We start from the raw sequence: 13,616 nt of genomic DNA on the forward strand, positions 1-13,616 counted from the left end.
ATGTTTTGTCTCAGTTGTCAATAGTCAGTTGTTCCACACGTGGCAGCCAGGCATAAATCTGACTCCATTTTGTTGCCAGATGTTGAACTTTCAGACAACATGATTAGACAGGTCAGTATTGCTGCTGATACGTCTCTGCTCCCTCCTTCAGATCTTCTCTGCTAAAGTTTTTTCCAAACCTTTTATTTCACCTCTCACTGTGCTTCATCAACATCATCAGGTTTATTTTCTTGCTTCTTCGTCCTCTTAGTTTCTCTGAACAGTGTTCTCTGGCTGTCCGGCTATCAGCGTCCAGATGAGAGAGAAGATCTGAGTGGCCTCGAACATAGATGTCCTATCTTTATGGTTAAGGTTTTTGCATTTTTACAGCTCATATTTTGCTAAGAAGACGCTAAAATTGAACTTTAGTGTAAGATAAGACAGCAAAGAACAGTACATAAAGTCATAGTGTCAGGTGTATATAAAGGAAACTAATAGAGAGTTTTTTTTTAAAAGTACTCATTGTGTGCCCCCACTTCTGAAGCCGAATGTACGCCCTTTTCCACCACTTACTTTAGAGAGAGAAAAAAGATTTTAAGTGCCCAGTAATCCACTTAAATTGTCAGCTATTGTCAGACAAACTGGGAAAAGTACAGCTAAAAGTAAAACAAAAATCAAATGCACAACCATTTCTAAGAATCAATTGTGTGTGTACCATGACCAAAGCCTAGATGAGGACACACAATTCACTCATTTTGCTCCTGTTTTCTTACTCATTTTCATTCATATTTCCATATGTTCACTTCACAACGTCAGTAGAAAACAGGACATCAGAGTTAGAGTGGGAAAGGAAAAGAGAAAACATATGAACGGCATTCAGATATTTTAGGAAATTCTAGTAACTACAGAATGTCTTTTTTCCAGCTAAATAACGGTTTATCAGCAAAAATGTTTCTCAACTGAAAGAGTCTGTAAACCAGCAACTGATTTTAAAAACTGACTTGTACAGTGTGTGGCATCCCAAAACCAGATGCACAAATATGAAAAATGTTAGGAAGTGAAAGATATGAAGTAATTTTAACCAGCCTGTGTTGATTAAATCATATTTTTACTATCACTGACACATTGCAGCGTTGTTAGTTTGTATCGTACAGTTAATTGACTTATGCCCAAATAATAATGTCCGCAGAGTTTCTACCTTTTCAACATATAACAACATATTTTCAAATTTAAATATAATTTTGTTTGATTCCTGCAACCACACTCTGTAAGGTTTTAGATTCTTGACAATTACAGTTCAGTGTGTGTGTGTGTGTCTGTGTGTGTGTGTGTGTGTGTGTGTGTGTGTGTGTGTGTGTGTGTGTGTGTGTGTGTGTGTGTGTGTGTGTGTGTGTGTGTGTGTGTGTGTGGACTAAATTGATCAAACTATGTCAAGCTCAGTGGAAAATCAAAGTATAGGCAGTATAATTCCCAATGTGTCATCCAATCCAAACTCTTAATTTTATTTTGATACATATTAATTGTAGTGAGTGATAAAATAAACTTGTGTATCAACTCGACTTTCTTTTCCCCACAGCACATTGGTTCTTTTAAAATCTTTCCACAGTAACAGGATCATGATCAGGGCAGAGCTGCTTTAACTCTTACAGTCAAAACGTGTGTTATATTGAGGATGTATAACAGAAATGTAAGATTATTCTGCTTTAATTTGCAATTTGGATATCAGTCAGATGCAATAAGACACACACACACACACACACACACACACACACACACACACACCACACACAACAACACACACACACACACACACACACACACACACACACACACACACACACATCCAAAACAGTGTAACCAAACTCAACAAAAGGACACTGGGGGTTAAATTGTGACTGTTAATTTGTTTGTTTCAACTAATTTAGACACACCTAAAGGTATTGAAAGTTTGTGGACATTTTTACTTTTTTAAGACACATTTTCAAAGTCGTGCACATGTTAACTCCAGAAGCAGTTTGATTTGAAAATACAGTTTGCTGAACTGTTCGAATCAGATTGTTTCAACCTTTTTCTGGCCTGTTATTGTGTTTTAGGTCCTTTTATCATCTTGTTAGAGTGGTGCCAAAGAAAAGGGTGACGATCAGACAGGAAGCTGTTCTAGATTACAGCGAGAACATTATCTATTTCAAACCTATTCAATTACTTTGAATAGTTTCAATGTAAAATGTATAAAGGAAATATCAATATATCAATATCACCACATTTGCTCATCTATGATCCACAATAAAATTGTTGTGATCAGGGCAGTGCTGCACTGACTTTGACACTCCAATCTTACAGCTGCTATTATGTTGGTGATGTACAGCAGCAGTTTAAAATAATTTAATGTATTTGCTTTCATTTGCAGCTTGATATAGAAGTCAGATGCATGCAGAGAGAAAAAGGAAAAAACTGTGAAATTCATCTTTGAAAAAACCTTATAATCTAAATTATCTGCATACAAGTGGAAGCACTCAACCAGTATATACAGTGATATGATTACTATATGATTAAAAAAATAAACTTTTGATACAATTTTTGCTCAAAAACAAACTCACACCAACTCAAACTGGATGTGCATGACCTGGGTCTGCATGACCTGCTGCTGTACGTTCAGCGCTCTTTCTTTTTCTCCAAATCTAAATTGGTACGGTAAACAATTTGAATGGACTACTGTGTGTGTGTGTGTGTCTGTGTGTGTGTGTGTGTATGTGTGTGTCTGTGTCTGTGTGTGTCTGTGTGTTTGTTTTTAAATGATACAGAGAGGGAGAGAGAGCCGGGGTTTCGGTGTCTGTAAGGGTTCATGCACTTATTAACTTATAAACTTCTGGGTGAGTGTGTGTGGTTGTGTGCAGATGCTGCCAGGTGTTTTTCTTGCTTTTACAGCACATTATGTCTGTCACATTATGGGGCTTATTTTTGGAAAAACCTCACATCATCAAGACGCTCTTTATTCATGGGAAGTCAAAAGTTCACTGTTAAAATACTCTCACATATGTCTCACCACTTCACATAGTTCTCTTCAAGTAGATTGTTCATCACTGATATTAGGTTTAATGATGTTCTTCTTCTTCATGCTTTTTTTAACTTTAGCTAAAGCTTTGGAAATACTTTACTTTTCGTATTTTCCTGGATACATTCTCAGAGTGAGTGCTGACTCTGTGTTTCCTATTAAATGCTTCAAATTTGTCTGATTGTGGGAATTTGAGCAACAACTTTAAATGTAGTCTTTTGACTAAAGAGAAATCTTAACAACATAAAGTTTAACTCTTCCAATAGGATCTGTTTAAACTTCACTTTCTTGGATTTTTTAAAAGGCTGGTACTAATGTTAGTATTTGTCGGTTAAAGCTGCTGATTGCTTAGATTTCCCTTTAAATGTGATTGTTTTGATGCCAACAAATGTCAAATATCAGTTTCCCCAAGTGTCCCTGTCTAACCTTGATGTTTATTTAGTCATTCAACAACAGCAGATACATCTTCATAAGTCACAAAAACCTTTTGAAACCTACACTGATGTCATGTTTGGATGTGCTTTAAAGTTTGTTTATTAAAATCAAAACCTTTAATTACTTTAACTGGTTGAGTCCTTACCTGCTCAACAAAAGAACTGAAAACTTGCCTGATTGTGAGTATTTTAATAATTATCAGTGTATGTAAAAAACAAAAAAAAGGGATAGATTTTTTAAAATGTTACAACTTGAAGTTTCAGAATTCAAATCTCTCTTCAGGACACATGAAAACAAAGAAAGGAAAAATTCTAACTCTACCTATAATACCTATTTAAAATTGTATTTCACAACTATTATGAGAAGAGGCAGTTTTAAAGACATTTGTTTCATTGTCATCATCTAATGCACCAAAAACAATGTTCATCACAATCTTCCTGAAAGAAACCTTAGAAACTGCAGGTTGAGTCAATTCAGATGTCTCAAACGCAGCTTAATGACAAAAGCTACAAATGCAGGTAAAATCAGAGATTCTGCATTTTAAAGTGACCTCCCAGATATTTATTTAAACCTATATGTACAAGTTATCCTTCTAGATGCAGGTCGGCCATTTTGTTGTGACTACTCATTGGTTCGGCACTCAGACATGTGAGTTCTTCTGCTGAGAAATGATGAAATGAAATGAGAACTGAATGATAGCACCACTGTTGTTTACCACATACATGTGTTTTTCTCCATGTATGAGTGTTCTGTTAGGCAAAACAGGTTACAAAAGCCTTCCTTTCATAAGCATTGCAGCCTCAGTGAAGCCTCCTCATGTCAGACAGAAAATGGCTGACTGTACAGCTGAAGGCACAGTGCTCCAGAGAGGCAGAGCAGCACTGCTGCATCTCACAGGCTGTTTGTTCAGAAGGCTGGTGCTGAAGAAGTGGTTGTCAAACTCTCAGAAATTTAAATTGATAGTATTTTAGACAATTCATGCTGTAAAAGAGAGGAATTAGACTAATGGAAACCCTTCATAACAGATTATTCAACTTTGTTTTTTGTAAAATGTAATTTGTGCAGTCTTTTTTTTATCAATGCAATGCAAATATGTTTATCTAGCAGATGTTATTACACTAAACTCAATTTGCTTTACGTCAAAATGCATAGAGCCGCAAGTAACAAGAGTATGTTAAATCAAATGTTACAAAAAAGAAAAAAATATGCAAGAAAAAACATCAACCCATTCGAAAACAGATACAAAATGTATCTGTTTTCGAATGGGTTGATGTTTTTTCTTGCATATTTTTTTCTTTATGCGAACAAAGACTCACAAATACACTGAGTTTGTTTTAAGTCTGATACAAATCTCTATGATCAAAGTATTAAAGAGAAAAAATATGGGACTAATATAAGAAAATACAGTTGTATAAGAAAATGTTACAATTGAATGCTTAAAATATAAGAATCAGACATTTTTCACCAAGTATGCATTTACCAGGAATTTGTTTTGGTGAAGGTGTCATGCACATCAAAATGAAGAAATAAGATTAGATAGCTGAAGAAGACACCAAAAAGAACCATACAATTGTAAATAAACATTATACTATACTATACTATAGAGTCCAGTATCAAATAAGTCCCATTTATTTTATTTATGTATGAGAGAAATAAAGAAAAAACAACAGTTGTATGTCTGTAGGTGTGTGGGTGTGTGTGTGTATGTCGACTCATTCATTTTGTATTTCTGTGACATTACCTAACTTTATAATTTTTCTATGCATGTTAAACAGTGTGTGTTTTTTTGACATACACTGTATAGTCTCCATGTGATATATTCCTATTAATTTACTATTAATTTATTAATGTGTGTGAGTTTGTGAGTGTGTGTGTGTATCTCACCATAACGTCCCAGCAGATGCAGAATCAGTCTTGCCAAAAAGAGGAACTGTGAGCAGTCTGTCCTGTGGGCCGTAGGGGTTGGCAAAAGCAGGACACATGCGGTTTGTGTACCGACCCCAAAAGAAGTTCTACCCCTGTTACCTGCACTCACACACAATGTTTCTCTAATAATTACAGTCCTAGCTCCATGCATGTGTTAAATATTTGCTTCAGGATATGAAAAAAAAACTCATTACTCACTGTTTGACTGCAGTATAGTATTTAACTTTGTGTGTTTTTTCATGACATCTTAGTGTTGACTGGGTCATTTGTTGCACTCAGTTGTGTGTTAGTGTGCAAGCATGCCACTTAAAAGTGTGATTTTTTTCTTGAATCTGTCATTTCTGTGTATTCTTAGGAGCTCAATGATGATTGAAAAATGAAGAAAATGGAAACTAACATAGCCGATGACGCAGAAAGGAACAATAAAGGTTGGCAGGGAGAGAGAAGGCAGCTGGACGGGCGGCCAGAGAGCTTGGATCAACCAATACCTTTTTTTCCAGCAGCACCACCCGAAACCCTGAGAGTCAAGCCAGTTTGAGTGGGACACACCCGTACCTCCCTGTCCTCAGGACCACAGAGAGTCGTCTTATCCCAGTATGGGAAGGTAAATGAGTTTGACTTTAAATATGAATGGGTCCTATTCAATAAACTCCATGATTTCAGATGAAAACAAAAGAGTATGCATACCGAAAAAATTTGAAATAAGACACCTTTTTTCAATGAACACAAGACTTAATTCAAGAACTTATTGTATGTGAGATGTAAAAGCTCCTGCAGGTGAAAAAAGTAGAGCAAAATTGACTTTATAAATGTCTAAAACTAGGCTTTTCTTAATCTTTCAAAAAGTGTGAAATTAGGGCTAATATGATGTATTACATTGATCTTTAGTTTGTCTTGTTGTGGTTCCTAACCAGTATCTCCTCCAGATGTTACTTGGAGACGGTTGACTGATGCCCTACGTCCTAGGTATCAGACAGATTCCCATATTCTACATACGCAGTTAAACATTAAGTTAAGGCCTGCTTAGGAAACATAAGTATGACTGGCCGTACAACCATCTTATTTCAGACAACTGTGTCCTAGTAAGTGTTCAGAACAAGTTTTAGGGAGCTGGTAGTAGCTCAGAGAGCCTGAGAGAGACTCGACCCAGTCAAAAAGGGTCCCACCTGGTTTAATGAGGCAGCAGCGAGCCTCTTCTAACCTTTGTGTTAGTGGACCAAATTCAAATAATTCAAAGCTGTAAAATAGTCAACTAAATGCAAACAATGAAAACTATACTCAGTTTCGTTAAAATACTCTTAAACTGAGAAATATTTAAGCCAGACACTTCAATCTAAAAACCATACAATTTAATGCAAATACCCAAAACGTGAAAATAGCTATTTAACATCAAATATCTAAGACTAAAGAATTCTTAATTCAATCCCAACACTCTTTGGAAACATAGTTTATGGTGAAGGCCACTACAGCAGCTCAGGCCGGATGCTGTGGTCTGCTGCTGCTGTGACAGAAAGAGCACAGGATGTCAGCAGCAGGTGCAGGCTGCCAGAGGTTGACACAGAGTTCTTATGTCAGATTCTTATGAGGCTCTTCTTCATTATTTGATTAATTGTCCATTTTCTGTATTAGTGAGGCCTTGAAGGGTTTGTCCATTTCCCACATAACTGGATGTGTATCTGCAGGTGGATAAAAAAAGGAAAATAGATGGGAAATAGCAGCAGAAAAAGGGGAATAGCTGTTCCAACAAGTACAGTACAGTAGCAAATCATTTCAGTTGTTAAAAAATTCAACCAACCAACCAGCTCATGTACCTGAATGCAGAAGCTTTTTGCTCAAGCTGAGCCTAAAAGCACACCTGCTTGTACCCATTTTTTAAACCACTTTTCAGACCCTGTCAGGATATTTGAAATTTCAACAATTTAGCTGCAACTTGAAAGCATCAGAATAAGTGTGTTTTATGAATCACCACAATCACAAGGGTTCAGGAATTAAACAAGTGCAAGTTGATTAGTTCTCGTTTAAGTTCTAGAGTGTTTTTAAAAAAAAGATGAGCCTTAGGATCAAACCCAGCACACCTGATGTGACAAAAGGTGACATTATTGGCTTCTGGAGAAGTGTTTGCATTTGTTGTCACCACAACTTTGTTATAATATACATTAGCAAAAATGGTGCAGGAAATCATTAGGGGACCTTTGGGGGACTCTGGGAGATCCCTGCTGAAATGGGGAAGAGTTTTGCTTCCCAAATATTAAATCTGAGGTCTGTTTTCCTCAACTAACAACTTTTCTAAATAGGGTTCTCTCATTTCTGTTGAGGGTTTGGGGCATAAAACTTAACTGGAGGACCCTGTTCTTAAAGATGAGAGAGCCTAAACCATCCCAGAAAAAAGCAACCTGTCTTACAGTAACAATGTAAACATCAGCTATCCTCACCCTAGAGTATTAATTGTTTTCACCTAAAATTGTAAAAAGAATGTCTCTTAACAAGAGTTTGTCTGATGAGGGTTTTGGACTGTCAGTCCCAGTACTAGTATTTCTGGATTAAATCCACTGATTGCTTACATGCAGTTGACAATTTATTTTAGATATACCTAGCTAAGACTAATGCAGTCAACAGTCAACAGATCAGCAATAAACCCAACCTTAATTAAGGTTATAATATTCAGTGTTTGTCGATTAACTTTATGATCATTTAAGAGGATGTAGTTTGTGGTGCAGTTGAATTGTATGTGTTATACAGAGAGGCCTTTATAATATTTAGCCTACCCTCAATGATATAAATGGGGTGGATTAAATAATAGAAACATCTGACAGGATAACACAATACTCCAGAATTCAATCAACATCTCTCTAAAACTGAACATAACCTTAATGAAGGTAGGATTTATTGCAGGTCTGTTGTATCAGACTGAATTAGTTTTAGCCTAAGAAACTGACAGCTGAGTGTATATTGAGTACCTTTAATGGTGATTATTCTGATGGCAAAGAAATTCAAATATTCAGTGCCCTCCGCCTCAGTGTTTGTTCAGTCATTCGCAGCAGTTATGCCTTCTTATGTCACAAAAACTTTCATTTGAAACTTACAGTGGGTAAGGTGGGCGTGATAGCCAGTTTTGCAGAGTGATACCTTAAAGCTGGTTCAGTAAAATCATGTCCATCATATTTAAGACAGATGACATCAACAGACTCATTCAGTTTTTATTTAAAGGCCAATATCAGGTGGTATAATAGTCTAATCTGGATACTGTAGTAACTTTTCAGACATTTGATCCAACCAGTGCAGCTGTCCTAAATTATGTGTGTGTACAGTATTTGTCTGTGTGTTAGAAGCTTGTGTTTGCTGACTTGGAGGCATGGAGCCCACTACGGTGACTACAGTGAGGGTAGATCACGCAGTGTAATGGCGTTACAGGCTCCTGCTGATGTTATATAGGCTCCTTTAGATGACATATCAAACTGTACATTAAATGTAGAATGTTATATTAAATGTAAACACACATGTAAAACCACAATTCTAAAAAACATTTAGCATATTATTTTAGTTAAAACTATATCAAACTTCCCAAGACATTTTTTTTCTCTTGTGCTTTACCAGCTTTATTATCACAAGAGTGTGAGTGACTGTCCATGTGTGTGTGTGTGTGTGTGTGTGTGTGTGTGTGTGTGTGTGTGTGTGTGTGTGTGTGTGTGTGTGTGTGTGTTTGTTTAGGGGGCATGTATGGTATTCATTTTATTAATTCTAAAACATGGATGTAGGTTTATTTAAAGACATACAGGGTAAATGCTCAGTATGACAGACACACACACACACACACACACACACACACACACACACACACATATGATCGCTGTATGCATTTGGATGAAGTATTAATTGGTATGAGATGTTTTGTAAAAGTAGAAAACATTGTCTGAAACAAACACACACATACTCACACACGCAAGTCTGCCAAGAGTCAGGTTTGGGGCATCAAACTTAACTGGAGGACCCTGTTCTTAAAGATGAGAGAGCCTTAACCGTCCCAGAAAAGAAAGCAACCTGTCTTAACAATGTAAACATCAGCTATCCTCACCCTAGAGTATTCATTGTTTTCTCCTAAAATTGTAAAAAGAATGTCTCTTAACAAGAGTTTGTCCATTGAGGGTTTTGGACTGTCAGTCCCAGTACTAGTATTTCTGGATTAAATCCACTGATTGCTTACATGCAATTGACAGTTTATTTTAGATACACCTAGCTAAGACTAATGCAGTCCAACACAACAGATTAGCAATAAACCAACCTTCATTAAGGTTATAATGTTCAGTGTTTGTCGAAATTGTTTCAGAGGTGTTGATTTAACTTTATGATCATTTAAGAGGATGTAGTTTGTGGTGCTGTTGAATTGTATTGTGTTATACAGAGAGGTGTTTATGATACTTAGCCTACCCTCAATGATATAAATGGGGTGGACAAAATAATAGAAAGATCTGACAGGATAACACAATACTCCAGCATTCAATCAACATCTCTCTAAAACTGAACATAACCTTCATGAAGGTAGGATTTATTGCAGGTCTGTTGTATCAGACTGAATTAGTTTTAGCCTAAGAAACTGACAGCTGAGTGTATATTGAGTACCTTTAATGGTGATTATTCTGATTGCAAAGAAATTCAAATATTCAGTGCCCTCCGCCTCAGTGTTTGTTCAGTCATTCGCAGCAGTTATGCCTTCTTATGTCACAAAAACTTTCATTTGAAACTTACAGTGGGTAAGGTGGGCGTGATAGCCAGTTTTGCAGAGTGATACCTTAAAGCTGGTTCAGTAAAATCATGTCCATCATATTTAAGACAGATGACATCAACAGACTCATTCAGTTTTTATTTAAAGGCCAATATCAGGTGATACTGTATATGAGTCTAATCTGGATACTGTAGTAACTTTTCAGACATTTGATCCAAACAGTGCAGCTGTCCTAAATTATGTGTGTGTACAGTATTAATAAGTCAGTACTGACTTGGAGGCATGGAGCCCACTACGGTGACTACAGTGAGGGTAGGTCACGCAGTGTAATGGCGTTACAGGCTCCTGCTGATGTTATATAGGTTCCTTTAGATGACATATCAAACTGTACATTAAATGTAGAATGTTATATTAAATGTAAACACACATGTAAAACCACAATTCTCACATTATTTAAGTTAAAACTATATAAAACTTCCCAAGACATTTTTTCTTTTTATTTGTGCTTTACCAGGTTTATTGTGTGTGTGTGTGTGTGTGTGTGTGTGTGTGTATGTATCATCCTAAATAGATGAAATTGAGAGACACTTATTTAAACATACACTAACTATACATAAGATAACATACATAAGGAGGCATTTATATTTTACTATAATACATAATATTTAATGATTGAATACAGGTTTACAAAAGTAACTTTAGCTTTGTGTTATGTGCTGGTGATTGATTGACTGATTCTAACACCAACATGATGCTTAACTCTAAAACTTCTTCTCCTTCTTTTCCTGTTTTATTTGATAACTGAGAGAAAATTTTATAATGAAAATATTTCCCCTGCATTCTTAATAATCCCAGGTTTAGGCAGAATGACCCCCCATTTTTAAATTTCAAGTAATTTTTATCTTAATTTCAATGTGGATTTAGGAAAACAGATGTTTTATTCATTTGTGCAAGTTTATTAGTCTCATACGTGCTCAATTGAGGTGTGTGTATGTGTGTGTGTGTGTGAGTGCGTGCGTGCACATGTACATGCGTGTGTGTGTGTGTGTGTGTGTGTGTTGGACTTAAACATAGACCTATGTTGATTCCTTTTAACTTTTGGAATATGAAGGTGAGACTGATCAGACTGTTCAGACATCAGGAAACGTTAAATATGGTGTTTAGGGTTGTTTAGTTCTTTAATTAATGCTTGCATGTGTGTGTGTTATGAAAGTAAACCATGTAAAGCAGCTGTAACTGGACATAACATACACATGAACACAGGTATGTTACATGTTTCATGTTATGTGTTATACAAAAACTAATCACAGCAAACAACATATACTGTATACTCTGTCAAACTGCACATATACACGCATTCTAAATATATTCCTGTTTTATTTCAAACCTTAATTACTGAAAAATTATAAAATATAGTTTGATGAAAAACCAAAGCTAATCTGAAAATATATCCATTGAGACTTGTTAGAGACCCACCAAAAGACTATCTTTTAAATTCCAACACTGTACAAATTAGGTTATTTCTCAGCTTTCATTTTATAAAAATGTATTTTGAAGTTCCCATTGAGTAAAAATTAAGAGTTTTATATTTTCAAAAGGCTGAAAATTGTCAAATAAAAACTCATATTTGGCTGGAATTGTGGCTGTCAAAATCAACTCAGACAACTTATATTGGCTGCAATGCCTCAGTCATATCTGTCAGTCATTTTTGTGAAGTTACAGATATGAAAATATAAAATAATTGGTTCAAATGTTGGACTTTTTTTTAAGTAGTACTGCTATGTGAAATGAAGCTCATTTCGGTTCTCTGTGCCCTCAGATGCAGCTGGCTGTGGTTGTCAGATGAAATAGGACTATGGGTATGCATAAAATAAAATAAACACAAACCTCAATTGTAAATGAGTTTAGTAATATTGTTGAGAGGATGCACTGAAGCTATGTCGCTTGTCAGATACCTTTGAGCCTTTAACTATGACTCACTGGGCAGATTTTTATGAAAGAGCTGTCATTATTTAGAGTTAAGAAAGGTAAGTTAGATGGTGGCATTATTTGGGGGTCCACTGTAAATCGAGCAGGATTTCTTCCTGTTAATGTTGCAACTATCACAGCTTTTGGAAGTAATATGGCTGGGTATGTTGTGTTGATGTTACTTATATTGAAATGTTGTTCTCTACGCTGATACAAGCATGCTGTGTGACAGACGTTAACGGTGAATATCATCAGCTAAACGGGACCAGGATTAGTCACTGCAGGGTGGACAGATGTGTGTGAATGACAGGGCAGGAGTGGGCTGCTCACTGATCGTTGTTAGGTATGTGTTTGATGCTCTTGCAGATGTGGAAACCCATGTGCAGGACAGAAGTCGATCATTTACATTTGAGAAGCTTTAAACTGTAAAAGGAGGGTTGGTGTGTGTTTTGCTGTCCACTTCTACGGTGCTGAAATGCGCGTTTCAGCACCACAGAGATGGAGAGCGTCACACAAAAAGCAGATAATTAAACCACGTTAATTGACTGCCCTGTAAACTCTGACAAAGTTTGTGTGTAAACTATAATATTGGCAGCAAAACTTCAGTGTGTATTAACGTAATTAACAGCAGTTGCTGAAAACAGTCATGGCAGTCGGGATGTTTTTTTATTATCATTTTGTCCGTTTGAGAAATTATCAGCACAGAGGAAACATTAGTCCGAAACGCTGGTGTGACACTTTTTATATTCTTTTAATTTATAGCAATTTTTGCTCACCTTAAAAAAATTATTTCATCATGAGTAAGCCTACATTTAAATAAATATAAGATTTAGATTAATGTATGGACAGATAAGTTAGCAGTAACGCAATGAGTGGAGTAACTGATTTGTCATGTTGCAGTGTTAAAGTGGACGGTCGGATTTTTAAAGGGTGTGTGTGTTAGTGGTGACTCTGATTGGGTGGGAGAAAGAGTGTGTGTGTGTGTTGAAAGGAGAGGGAAGAAACTTAAACAGCTTGGTGTTGCAGGATTTAAGGGAGGTGGTGTCTGTGAGTGTGTGTGCTCAGGGCTATCGATGCAAGGAAAGGTAAATTTACTTTGTGTGTATAAAAAACAAGACACGTGCAATTAGAGAGCAGTAGAAGCTACTCTAATATTTCAACATGTTTGTGTGCTTTCTCTGTGTGCATTTCGTGTTGGAATGCACAGAGACATGTAGAGATTTTCACAGGGAATTTTGCACAATTAAATCCACATTTCCTCTCTTGTCCGAGACGTGAAGGTGGACTCTCAAACGTCCAATAGCAGTGTGTGTGTGTGTGTGTGTGTGTGTGTGTGTCATGTGTGAAATTTAATTATATTTAATGCTATCAGTTTAAACACACTTTGAGGCTACTCTCTTACAAAACCGATGTCGTTTTGATGACTGTTACACTACACTTAAATGCTGTTTTTAATATTGAAATTGTTGGCAAATATTTGTGTGAAAAACATAGGTACATATGAGAGCCTGTTACTTCATATATGTTTATTAAATT

The 13,616-nt window shown here is 36.2% G+C and overlaps 1 long non-coding RNA gene across 3 annotated transcripts in view; it reads left to right on the forward strand.

Annotated features, from left to right (window-relative positions):
- Window positions 1-5,995, forward strand: part of LOC120563815 — a 36,233-nt gene extending 30,238 nt beyond the window's left edge. For all 3 annotated transcript variants that reach the window (XR_005640010.1, XR_005640011.1, XR_005640009.1), the window contains exon 5: window positions 5,748-5,995. This is a non-coding gene — a long non-coding RNA (uncharacterized LOC120563815). The remainder of the gene's footprint in view (window positions 1-5,747) is intronic.
- Window positions 5,996-13,616: the final 7,621 nt, after the last annotated feature.

This window comes from Perca fluviatilis, chromosome 8 (genome assembly GCF_010015445.1).
Source record: "Perca fluviatilis chromosome 8, GENO_Pfluv_1.0, whole genome shotgun sequence".
NCBI lineage: Eukaryota > Metazoa > Chordata > Actinopteri > Perciformes > Percidae > Perca > Perca fluviatilis.